We start from the raw sequence: 13,345 nt of genomic DNA, 5'->3' as shown, positions 1-13,345 counted from the left end.
AGGTTAAGAAGAACCTCAGACACTCAAGCCCGCAACATCAGTTGCCCCCAAGTACACCCAAACTCACATGATCCTCAAAATGCAAACCTATGTGCACACAATATCAAAAACGAAAACGAGAACACCCAAAGGCATCCCAATCAATTTGTGCTTATTCATTGTTGACCAAAGTTAATTAATTTCAGATATTGCAAACCAGCTGGCTGCTGAACTTGCAAGAATATCAGCTGCAACATTTGTCTCTTTGTAACAATAAGAGATTTTCTACTGGCCTGAATTCAAAAAAGCCTCTAGACCTCTCTATCGTTGAAGGACATACCATGGTATTTGTCATTGTTGTACCGGAAATACAGTTACAGAGAGAGTTTCATTCAACCCAAAGGTGGGAAAAGTTTAGATTTCTAGCTCACTCTAAGCCTTGTAACAGACCTTAATAAGAGTCTTACACTCTAGAACTTTGAACAACATGGAAATTTGTTACAAAATCTTTAGTATGAGCATGGAAAATAGGATTAGTGGAAAGATGTGTGTTGGATAGAGATGTCCATCAAACAACTTGGTTCTGCCAAATTTTCTTTGTAATTAAAAATTTGATTTTTCCACATTTGATATTGATTGAGTAGTGAGTGCATTATTGAAACTAAAAATGAAGTCCCCACTAGGGTTTGAGTGAGCTAAGCATATAATATGATCATCGCATACAGTACACCTAGTCATACTAAAGATGAGATACAAATGTAAATACACCGGGAATGGAATAGGAGCCATTAGGAAGGATGCCCTTATACAATTTAATAATGTTTGGATCCTGTATCGTCTTATAAATGATGCGGAAAACAAAGAACATAAAACCAAATAGAGGCTAAAATTGTTGGTAATACTCTAAAATAGTTCAATTCAATTTAATTGATAGGGGAAAAATCCTTACCTGGATTTGCTTTCCCATTTATGAAGTATACGCAGTGGAAGTAAATCTGGATTCACGTTCTCGTTCCACCACCAAAGCTCTACCAGGATGATTCCACAACCACAAGGAAAGATAAGTATTTCCACAACCCAAATGCCGTGTGGAAAAAAGATGGAAGAGAGATCTAAGGCAAAGGAAGGAAACCTCCACTAGGTTTCTCCTTCCTTCGTTTCTTGGAGAGAGGGAGAGAGAGATGGGAGCCACCTCCTTTTCATGGAAAACTTACGTTATGTAAACACACTCATTATGTGGTGGTTACCAAAATATATAACCCTATTTTGTAACTGCCCTAATAGTGAGTTTCCAAATTTTCCCTTGGGCATTAAATTTATTAATTATATTAATAAACTCCAACAGCTCCCACTTACACAAGGGCAAGTGTTAATCTTTCAATGTGTCCCACACATGGTTACACATTCATCTGTATATCCCAAACTGTATCCCGAGACCACATGTATATCCCAAATATACGTTTTCAATCTCTTTGCTATGTATCCCAGATACATAGACCTCTTGTGTCCCAAACACACATGTATATCCCAGATATACATATTCAATCTCTCTGCTATGTATCCTAGATACATAGACCTCTTGTGTCCCAGACACACATATATATCCAAGATATACGTATATATTGATCTCTTCACTATGTATCCCAGATACATAGATCACCTGTGTCCTAGACACTAATATCCACAAGTCATACTGGCAAAATGGGTTGTGCAACCGGTGATATACCTGCACGCATGAGCCCCAAACTAGAAACCTTCCCAGAAGGCTAGAATGGCACATCACTCAAAGAAACATATCAAATAAGCATTAGTATAACATAGTGTCCTAGGTTTATTCAAACTCACTAGACTGAAGGTATCTCGATCCCTCTGAGAGACCACCTTCTTGTCCTTAAAATATTCACTACTGTAACACATACAGTTGGCGCTAGCAAACACTTTTAGGGTGCAGTTGAATCAAACCTTTCCTTTCGCCCCAGACCATCACTACACTTAGGATTGACTCCTTTCCCGGTAGTGCCCCTTTAGGTCGAATCTATCATGACCATAGGTAACACCCCAAAGTATCCCCATCAATCCTTTGTTTCATGATGTCGTCGAAAGTCACTAAGAACACTAATGGACCATAAGGTCCAGGACTCACACAATGAGAGGAGCAGGGATCCATCCTCTCATTTCCAATGATAGCTAAGCACACATAGTATGATATACGTGCTATGGTGGAGCATTCTATATACAATAGAATGTATGTCCATCTCAACACCATACAGGTCTTAGTCTAGTCACAACCTCTTGCGCCTAACCCGAGTTTCTTTATTGTCGCCACCCTAACGCCACATAAAGTACTCGCACTGACTGCTCCTATAGGCAACATGAATAGTGGGAACATTCATGTCGATTCTCTTCACAATAGAGAAACTCATCTTGATTCCAAATCAAGGCGACATCATGATTATGAACTGACCTACACAAAGTCATTCACAGTCTGTCTCATCTTTGCTCGCCTCCAAGGCGCCAGAGGCGAATGCTCGTGTGAGTGAGCCATTCTCTTGCCTATTGACATATCTTGTTTTATGCTAGAAAAACACAATCACACAAAAAGTGAATAAATGAAATGCTGGAATGAACTCATATTACTTATTAATAAGAAAGTCTCAATACAAAAGTAAGTCACAATCTACGCAAGCCCAAGGATTTTTCATGAGAAATAAAAACATCCTTGGCTAGAGGTTTGGTTAGAGGGTCAACTACCATCTGACTAGTAGATATGTGCTTAAGTACAACTTTCTTCCTTGATGTAATGTCTCTAACAAAGTGATATCTCAACTGTATATATTTGGTCTTCCCATGATACTTGGGGTCCTTGACATAGCTAAGAGCTGCTGTACTATCAAAGTAGACAAGGGCAGCCTCTTTGGATGTCATCACAATCCCAGTATGTTGAAGGAATCTCCTCAACCAAACAACCTCTTGAACCGGAGTTGAGCATGCCACATACTTTGCTTCCATGGTTGAGAGGGATATACAAGCCTACTTCTTGCTACACCACGAAATGGCCCTGCCATTCAGCAAGAAAGCATATCCAGAGGTTGATTTGCGCTCATCGATGTCTCCAGCCCAGTTGACATCGCTATAGCCAACTAAGCGCAAATCCGATCCTTGGTAACACAACATGTAGTTACTCGTTCCTCTTAGATATCTCAATATCCTCTTGACTGCTTTCAAGTGCTCTATGCCTGGTTTGATTGGTACCGACTAACCAAACCCACTTCATAACAAATATCCGGCCTAGTACACATCATAGCGTACATAAGGCTACCCACTGCACTGGAATATGGAACTCTTTCCATCATGGTTTTCTCCTCTAGAGTCTTAGGACTCATATCAAGGCTTAAATGCAAACCCTTCTCCACTGGAGTATCAATTGGTTTGCAGTTGTGCATCTGGTATCTCTTCAAGACATTGTCATATATAGGTCTCATGAGATAAACCTAGTAATCTCTTTTGCCTATTTCTAACAATCTTGACATCAAGCACATAGCTTGCTTCACCCATGTCCTTCATATCAAATACGGAGGACAACCATTTCTTAATGGTTTCCAATAGCTCCTTGCTATTGCTAGCCATAAGTATGTCATCTACGTACAGTGTCAGAATGACATAATTACCATAAGATCTCTTGGTGTAAACACAGTGGTCTTCCTCAAGCATGGAAAAACCTTTTTCCATCATAGCTTGGTGGAAGCACACATTCCACTATCTAGATGCTTGCTTTAAGCCATATATGGACTTCTTAAGCTTGCACACTTTGCGCTCAAGTCCATTAGCTTCAAAGCCTTGAGGTTTATCCATATAGATCTCTTCCTTAAGTTCTCCATTGAGAAAAGCAGTTTTTACATCCATCTAATAAAGCTCCAAGTCCAACTGAGCAACAATGGCTAGAATGATGCGAATTGAGGCAAACCTAACCATAGGGGAAAAAGTTTCCTCATAATCAACGCCCTCTTGTTGGGTGTAGCCCTTAGCCACAAAACGAGCCTTGAATCTCTCAATAATCCATCCGCCTTTCCTTTGATCTTGAGAACCCACTTGTTCCCAATTGCCTTTCGGCCCGGCGGCAAGTCAACCAAGTCCCAGACATGATTTACTTTTATCGACTCCAACTCTTCCTTTATTGCTTTCAACCATTCCTTTGAGCTTGACCCCGCAAGAGCTTCCTGCACGCTCTTCCGTTCATGCTCATCAACTGAAGTCATCTCATAGTCGATCTCTTTAGGAGTTACCATGTAGGCTTCATCCTCTATGTTGAAACGTCGATGAGGAACTTGCCCGCGCCCACTATGGCGCAAGTGCATGTCAGATTGCTCACCCTCTGAGGTAGCTATCACATTTGCACTCCCACTCCCACTAGGATCTTCTGGATGAACCCCAGGTTCATTATCCAGAATCTGAATCCCTGGAGTGACAAGATCACTATCTTGTATCTCAAAGAATTTCGATGATTCTTTGTTAACTCCTAAAAGAGATGGAAAATCATTCTCCAAGAATGTTGCATCCCTAGACTCAAGTTTTGTTCTCCTCTCACTCTCATCTAGTCCAATGAAGACATGGCCCTTTGAGGGTTCAAAATATCTCATAAAGATACACTTTCTTCCTTTGGGTCCAAGCTTTCCATATTGGTGAGAAGTAGAGTGAACATATGCTGCACATCCCCATGCGCACAAGTAACTCAAATCTGGCTTCCTTCCGGTCCACAACTCATATGGTGTGGAAGGAACCTAATTGGTTGGAACTCTGTTGAGGATATAGGCCACAGTCAGCAAAGCATCCCCAATAAGAGATGGGTAGATTTGCCTAAGCCATCATGGATCTCACCATGTCTAGCAAGGTTCTACTCCTCCTCTTAGCAACCCCATTTTGCTGTGGAGTCCTTGGAATAGTAAGTTGTCTAGATATCCCCTTTTCATCACACAACCCTTTGAACATATTGGAGAGATACTCTCTACCTCTATCCGTTCCAAGAGTTTTAATCCTTTTATCTAACTGGTTCTCAACTAAGCTCATGAATTTCCTAAAGCATTCTAGAGCTTTTGACTTATGAGAAATTAGATAAATGTGACCATACCGTGTATAGTCATCTATGAATGTGATGAAATAAGCCTTTCCTTTTCTAGTATGCACATTCATGGGTCCACACACATCTGAATGGATAAGTTCTAAAGGAAGAGAGGCTCTCAAAGCCTTTTCAAATGGTTTTCTAGTTGCTTTTCCTGCTAAACATGACTCACAGGTTGGCAAATCAGATAGTGAACCTTGGCCTAAGAGACCTTCTCTTGCCAACTTGTTCATCCTATCTAAGCCAATATGTCCTAGTCTAGCATGCCACAAATTATAATCAATACACACAGTATTTTGGCAAACAAAAGCACTACTAGAATTAAATGAATAATCAATTGTATCCAATACAATGAAACCATTATTAAGAAAACCATAACCATAAACTGTATCACCTAGATACAAAACCAAAGAATTGTTTTCAAATACAACTCTAAAACCATGTCTCATAAACCACTCTTGTTTCTGTTCCCACCTCTGTTACTTTGCCTAAACCACTGAGGTTGAGCTCTCTCCTTCTTGCGCTCGAAGCCTGCACCCTTACTAGTGCTAGCTTCAGTAGCAAGCACTTCAGTTTGAGGGGCATCGGCCAACATCCGATCCTCCTCTATCTCAAGGTGCTTGGAAGCCCGATCAAAGTCTTGACCTCATCAGCGTGAGTCAAGAAGATCTTCATATGCTCCCAAATCTTAGGCAATGACCTGATGACTGCGGAGAGTTGCTTCTCATCAGTCTTTTGGCACCCACATGCGCTCAACTCACTAATCATGTTGGACATGATGGTTATATGCTACCTCATGGTGTGACCCTGGGGCATCTTATAACCATCAAATGTGAGTCTGAGCTGGCGGCCTCTTGTGGTGGAAGTCCCTCCATACTGGAACTTCACAGCCTCCCACAAAGACTTTGTAGTCCTATGCTTCTCAAATCGAAGCATCAGGTCATCCCTCATGGAGCTTAGGATACTAATCCTAGCTACCCAGTCCTTCCTCTTCTAGGCATTGTAAAGCTTAAGGTTCCTGCGATACTGTTGATAAGCATGCATTTACCATTATTTATTTGATTTAATTCCCCATACTTATTTAATTAAAGAGAGCTAATTGAGTATTTTTGTGTATTTTTCAGGAATAAGGAGATTTTGGATATTAGAGATAATATGGAGTAAAGTTGGCAAATATATTAGATATTGGTGGATTTTAAATCATGGAATTCAATCTTGCTGCTCAAGAAATCATGAAAAGTGAGATCTTAGCCAAATTGGAAATAGGTGGTCTAAGGAACAAAATTGGTAATAAATCTGAAAATCGGGTAAACAGACCAACCTTCAGTATTTTGGGCATATCTCTCTCGTATGAGCTTGGATTTCGATGATTCAAGATGCTATCAAAATATATTGAAAATATCTACAACTTTCCAGTTTTGAGTTTTTCCAAATTCCGAAATAATATAGGTCAAATCGATGGGTAAAGAAAGGGGATTCATTGTGTGCGAGAGACATAAAAGAGAAGCCAACCACATAAAAGAAGATGGCGAATGCGGCTCTGATCTCTCTCATTGCTGAAGAAGAAGACCACATCTGTCCCATCCTCCCAGCCAGTACCCTATCTAGCATACCCGAGAGTGTGATCCACAGCCCGAAGATCAGGTATCGAGTAATCAACCTCCCACATAAACAATAACATAATCATGAACAATAATAATAAAAGTGCGGAAGATAAACCATAGATCCAAATAAGGAAAGAATGAATCATATATAAATCAGAGTACTAGATAAAATCAGTGTCTAAGACAGATAAGTAAAGTGAGGCAAAATCCCACTCTACAACCAGCGGAAAAGTAGTTCTAAAAGAGAATAAGCAAGACAGAATCTAATCCCAGTAGCAGGTACAATGGGTAACTAAATTGTTTTCAACTTTATAGACAACATCCCTATAAGTATAAATCTCATAAACAGCACAAGGGCACTTCCACTCTATGGCGGACTAAGCATCGACGGAGCATAACCACTCGCGGGATCTTCGTGTAATTGTTGTAACCGCAATCACCTTCCGGAGATATGCCTCTTCTCCTTGCGCTTCTTCATAGGGGCCGCCATAATATTCAAGACGTGAGAATAGTCTAACAAACATTGTACAATAAAGGAATGAGTTTCAAAGAAACTCAAGAAGGCGATTAAATCCATAATAACATAAATGACAGGATTTCAGAACAAACATAAATGCAATATGGTATGAGACAAACTATGAATGAATGAATCTAACTCTATGTATGCTGGTCTCTATTGGCGACATGATTTAAGTCATAGCACCGACTCTTTAGGAAGGTCTCAATCACCATCATCAGTTGGTAATGCGTCCGGCATCCTCGGGACATTCCATGGCTGGGGGTATAGATCACCACTCTCTCACATCACCATTGGTCTAAGTACCGGCGCATGTCAGGGTAAAGCCTAGCCAAATGCAAGTCTTCTACTTAGTTACATCAAGTAAGATCCAGACACGCCCATTCCTCGTCCCCGACAATCCTTTCCGGTATCCTTCACACTAGAGTCCTCATAGTCCCCGACACGGACTCATCAACCCTACCGGTCATCCACATATGGTAAACGGGAAGCTCTCACGCCCTCTCACGGGTTGGTTACCGGCTTAAGCGCCCGTGAGCCCAAGTCTATCCATATGCAACCCTCCAATAAATGGCCCCCACAATGTGATTCCTGCCTCTCACGGGTTGGTTACCGGTCTTGAGCGCCCATGAATCCCCATTGCTACCACGGGTCGTCGGTCTCAATACCCCTCCGATTAGGGTCGACATAACGGGACATCCTAGCCCAACACTACTAGGCAGCCTAGATATGTCATCCAACGGTTTAGGAAGGTGTCTAGAGGGCATCTCCGGAAACATCCCATAATATTCCCGTAGTAGTCCAAGGACGAAGTGTCAAAAGGACACCTCTCCTTTCCAAACCATACTTAAGCATACACATGCATCAATTCATATCATCACATATATGGTAACTTCATATATGGAAAGAAATCAATAATTACAATGAACTTGTATATAATTGGTAAGTAAATCATACATGAATCAATTAATCATAAACAAGTAATGCTACTGTAATCAAGGTTATGCAATAGTAGTATATCATTGTAAAAATCTAATTAAGGAAACAAATCAAAATATAGAAACTAGATTCATGCTATCTATGTAATTAAGGAAATAACCATCCTTACCTTTTATAACTCGCAAAGGAATCCTAAGAAATCAAGTAAGATCTTGACAAACTTGAGAAGAAGGTCCTAAACAAGTGTATACAACATATTAGGAAAGATCCCTAACAGAAAAATACCAAAACATCCAACACAGACCAATGGTTCGAGTTTGTACTCATTGGTCGAGTGGATTGGTCGACTGGTCCAGTCGACCAACAAGTCAACCAATGCAGACAGTAGCCTAAAAAAAATAGAGTTTTAAGATATAAAATCCGAATTTGGTGGTTCAAAAGGGTACTAATCAAGGGGTAAAATACATTAGTAGTATCCTAACATATAGGGGATCTCAAAACACTAATCAAATCAAGTAATCAAGATCCAAATTAGGAAACAAAAAGTTACCATAATTAGATCAATCATGGTTCTTGAAGAATTCAAGATAGATATCAAAGGCAAGAACAATAGGAGAATGAATCATTGATTCAGGTAAGGGTATCATGAAAAGCATACTTAGATCTTCAAGAACATAGACCTAAGAGCATAAATCTAAATAAGGAAACAAAACCTACCATATATGTAACTATCAGGATTCATGAAGAAAACATGGTATGGTAGAAGAGAAACAACTAGAGATTGATAGATCATGGATCATGAAGAGAGAACACAGCAATTGACTACTAACATGATCAATATAGTAAATCCAAGAAGATCGAATCAAATCAAAAGATAAACAAAGACTAGATCATGGTTTGATCATGATTCCTTCAAAGCTTGCAATGATCATGGTTAAGATCATTGTTTTAGCCATTAATCCTTAGGAAGATCATGAGAGACAAGTCCGGAGATGTTTGCAACAGATAATGCAGCATCTCCCACCGCCTCAACTCAAAAAGGAAAGAAAAACAGAGATGGAGAAGAAGAAGAGAGTGTAGACATACCTTTGATGCAAAAGGAAGAGTTTTGACGAATATCCGCAAGAAAAACACCAAGGATGCAAGGGAGATGACTTGCGAGAGGTCTTTGGTCCGCTCCAAAGAGTTTGGAGGCAGCAAATACGAAGAGACTCGAGATTGGACTTAAATAGAGCAAGCAAGACCTAATTGCCAAAGACCACCCCCGACCAACAGACCAATGCAGATAGCAATCCAAAACAGGAATTGAAGGCCCGACGAATCCAACCTAAAGGGGTTTTGCACACATATCAAGTGACTTACCTAATAGGTAGAAATGCCTTCAAACCATGATAGAGAGCACTCCAAGTCCATCAACTAATCCGATCTTCATCAAGATTCAGTTTCCATAAATAGAACTTCATCATCAACTCTCATGGATTCAAAGCCAGAAGTCCTCCACTGGGATGGCCCAAAGCTGACTTCTTACTCTACTTTGGGTCACTGGACCTACAAATAACAAGGTTTCCGGGTCAAGGTTAGGGCTAGGTTTTACAACATCTCTCTCTCTCTCCCCCTATGTTTTCATCTTTATTTTTCTTATGAACTTTGTAATAATTAGTAGCTAGTTCCTTTTCTTTGGGATGTAGATGAACCATGCTTATTTCATTAAGTTGATTGTTCTATCTCTTCCAGTTGATTGTGTTTGAGTTTGGCCAAAGATGTTCTATAGCTCAGCGAACTAAGCGTGCCAAGCTTCCGCGAAGGACGATAGTCTTGCGAAGATAGGGCATACCTAGGAAGACCATCTCTAATTTGCTTTGAAGTATAGAATTATAACGGTTAGGGAAAAGCATTGGGGATTCGAAATCCCAAAGATCTTCACATATTCAAAGTTAGCGTTTTACATTAGTTAGTAGATTTAGTTTAAATTTAGTTTTGTTGAATTCAATCTTAGTGACTTAGCCTTTCAGTTCCCCATAGTTCGACCCCGTACTTCCTGCTTGCTAGATTAGTATAGGATTTTATTTTTGATTGGTTAGCGACATGATCAAATTTTGGCGCCGTTGCCGGGGAACCAAAGCACGGTTGCTAGGATAAATTTTTGTTAGTTAGGCATAATTTTTAGAGTAATTTTAGTGTTTTTAATTTTTAATTTTTCTTTGCTTATTTAACTAATCTCTTTTTCTTTTGTTTTGTAGGTAACTGCAAGAGTAGCGATTTGATAATTAGTTTAGGTTGTTATCTTTTCTTTCTTAGATATAATTGTATTTAGGACTTTTCAATTGTAATATTTGCATTAGATTGGGTTGTTTAGGTTAATTTTTAAAAATCCCCATCCCTCAGATCCCACATGTGTAACTTTTGTTCGAAAGATCACGTGAATTGCGCTTCAGGTACGTCCTAAACTCTCCCTTTTGCTATAGTTATTTTCTTTTAATTTTCCTTATTTAGCTTATTCTTTTTTTTATTCTTCTGTGTGTATGCATGATCGTCGGTCCCTAAACCCTGAGTTGACTCCACTTGACTTAGAGTTAGAAGAGACTTTGGCCAACCTTAGAAGGCAAAGAACCATGGCAAACTATGAGCCTCCAATGAGGCCCTTGAGTGAGCATTTCATTCCTACGATATATACTCCGATTTCTTGTATTAAGTTGCCTAACATAGAGGCGGCTCAATATGAAATCAAATCTAGTGTGATTCAAATGCTACCATCTTTTTATGGACTTGCCAATGAAGAGCCTTATAAGCACTTAGATGAGTTTTTAGAGGTGTCCTCCACGGTTAAAATTCAAAACCTCTCAGTTGATGCTTTAAGGTTACTTCTTTTTCCATTCTCCCTTAAAGATAAAGCTAAGCATTGGCTTCATTTTTTGGACAATGTTAAAATTTCCACTTGGGTAGAAATGCAACAGGAGTTCCTTAAAAAGTTCTTCCCCATTGGCCGTACCAATAGCATTAGGAGAGCGATAACGAGTTTCTCCCAACAAGAAGGAGAACAATTTCATGAGGCTTGGGAAAGACTAAAAGAATTACTTAGAAAGTGCCCCCACCATGCTATTCCTAAATGGCAATTGGTTCAATGTTTTTATGATGGCCTTAGAGACCGACATAAGCAAATGGTTGATTCTTCTTGTGGTGGGACTTTCATGCACAAGAATGAGAATGAAGCATGGGAACTTTTTGAGACCTTTAGTGTAAACTCCCAACACCATGCTTCAGCAGCTAGGACTGAGATTCCATCCATTGGGAAACCAAAGAGGAGCGGTCTTTATGAGATAAATCCTACCATTGAGATGAGCACTAAGGTTGACTTGCTATCAAAGAAACTGGACCATCTCTTGTCATTAGGACAACAAACCCCATCTCCACTTCCTACAAGTTTCTCTCCACCTAATCAGATTGAAGCATGTGCTTTATGTTCTAGCCTATCCCATCATGTCACTGATTGCTATTTGGCTACACAATACCCTGAGTTTGTTAAGGAGCATACACATTTGGCCCAAGGAGTTTCTAAATTTGGCAATGATCCATATTCCAATACCTATAACCCAGGATGGCGAACCACCCCAATTTTTCATGGCGAAACTCAATGCCCAATCCCTCTAATCAAATACCTTATAGGCCACCTCCATTTAATATGCACCAAAATGCCTATAGGAATGAGCAACCATCATCTTCACAACCCTCACATAATTCATCATTTGAGGATAAGGTACTAAAAGCACTTAGTGGATTAGAGCAAAACACTCAATTGTTGCATTCCCATTCTCAGTCCATTAACAAATTGGAAACTCAACCTGGTCAACTAGCTGATGCCATCAGTAGGAGGGAGGTTGGTCAGTTACCTAGTCAACCAATAGGTAACCCTAATCATCAAATTGGATCTAGGAAAGAACAAGTTCAAGCAATCTCTGTTGTGACATGCAGTGGGAAGGAATATTATGCACCTTTGCCTACTCCTAAGCCATTGCCCATTGATCTTGAGAGTCAAGAGGTGGTTGATTTGACCCATGAGACTTGCAATGATGCACACAAGCTTAGTAAAGAAACACCACCTATGAGTATTACCCATCAATTTCCTTGTAAGGGGTTGCACATTCCGATTGTAGAGGGTCCTACTCCTAAATCTTACACTCCCAAAGCCCCCTTCCCTGAAGCTCTTGAGTCCTCAATTCCAGATTCTATAAAGAATGTATCTTTAAGCCCAAATAGAGATGAAGAGTGCTTTGCAATTCACTTTATTGATGAGGTAGTGGTTGATTATATTCCAAACATGCTTATTGATGATCCCCTACAACATTACTTGCCATTTGGGGAATCTAACCTAAATATTGAGGAAGTCAACACATTGTTGGACTCTTCCACTTCTTTGGAGCAGTCACCATTCACATTTAGATTTGAGCCTCCACCTCCATTGGCTGCTTCTTACTGAGTCTGGCTGAAGACTCTAAACTTAGCGCTTTATGGGAGGCAACCCATATGTTTAGATATTATTTCTTGTTCTTTTTTCTTTATTTTCTTTGTTTGTTGTTAGGTTTTACTGTTGCGTGCTCTATCATGAGTTCAAACATCGGGTACACTCTTTCCTCTATTTGCTTCTATTATTTATCTTGCATGCACTGAGGTCATTGCATAATTTAAGTGTGTGGGTGGGGGGGGGGGGGGTGTCAACTTGAGTAAGACTTGTTGATAGTTGGTAGAGCATTGTCACAAAGATAAAAAGTGCCCAATTTTTTCTGGCTTTGGTAAGATAAATGTTTTAATTCCTTGCTTAGATACAAAATGAGAGTTTTAAGTGTTTTAGAAATCCCATCTGATGTAATGAACACCCTCTTGAGAGAATAGTAATGGGTTTTACATTTTGAGACCGAGGTCGAATCGGAAAATAGGAATTCCAGGTAGTCCAAAAGGTTTGACCATCTAGTTATCTTGTATTGCCTTGTGCTTATGGTGACAAGTTGAGACCGATTTTAGACTATTTAAATGTGAAGTAAATTGAAGTATAATCTGAAAAAAGAAAAAGAAAAAAAAAATGCTGAAGTTTAAAGGTTAGACCTCCTTCTCAGTAACCGGGTCTCGGTGTCACCAACATCGTGCTTCGCGTCAAACAGTTGGGGTGTCTTTGGTCCAGTCTTGGCCTGTAGCCTC

The 13,345-nt window shown here is 39.8% G+C and overlaps 1 non-coding gene across 1 annotated transcript; it reads right to left on the bottom strand.

Annotated features, from left to right (window-relative positions):
• Positions 1–11,148: 11,148 nt before the first annotated feature.
• On the bottom strand, positions 11,149–11,255 carry LOC149015822 (small nucleolar RNA R71). Its single transcript, XR_016173776.1, has one exon. It is a non-coding gene; the product is annotated as a small nucleolar RNA R71 (small nucleolar RNA).
• Positions 11,256–13,345: the final 2,090 nt, after the last annotated feature.

This window comes from Hakea prostrata, chromosome 5 (genome assembly GCF_041222555.1).
Source record: "Hakea prostrata isolate BN-2017 chromosome 5, UWA_Hpros_2, whole genome shotgun sequence".
NCBI classification, from domain to species: domain Eukaryota; kingdom Viridiplantae; phylum Streptophyta; class Magnoliopsida; order Proteales; family Proteaceae; genus Hakea; species Hakea prostrata.
The sequence above is the reverse complement of the archived record's forward strand: the minus strand, read 5'-3'. Positions and strand labels throughout refer to the sequence as shown.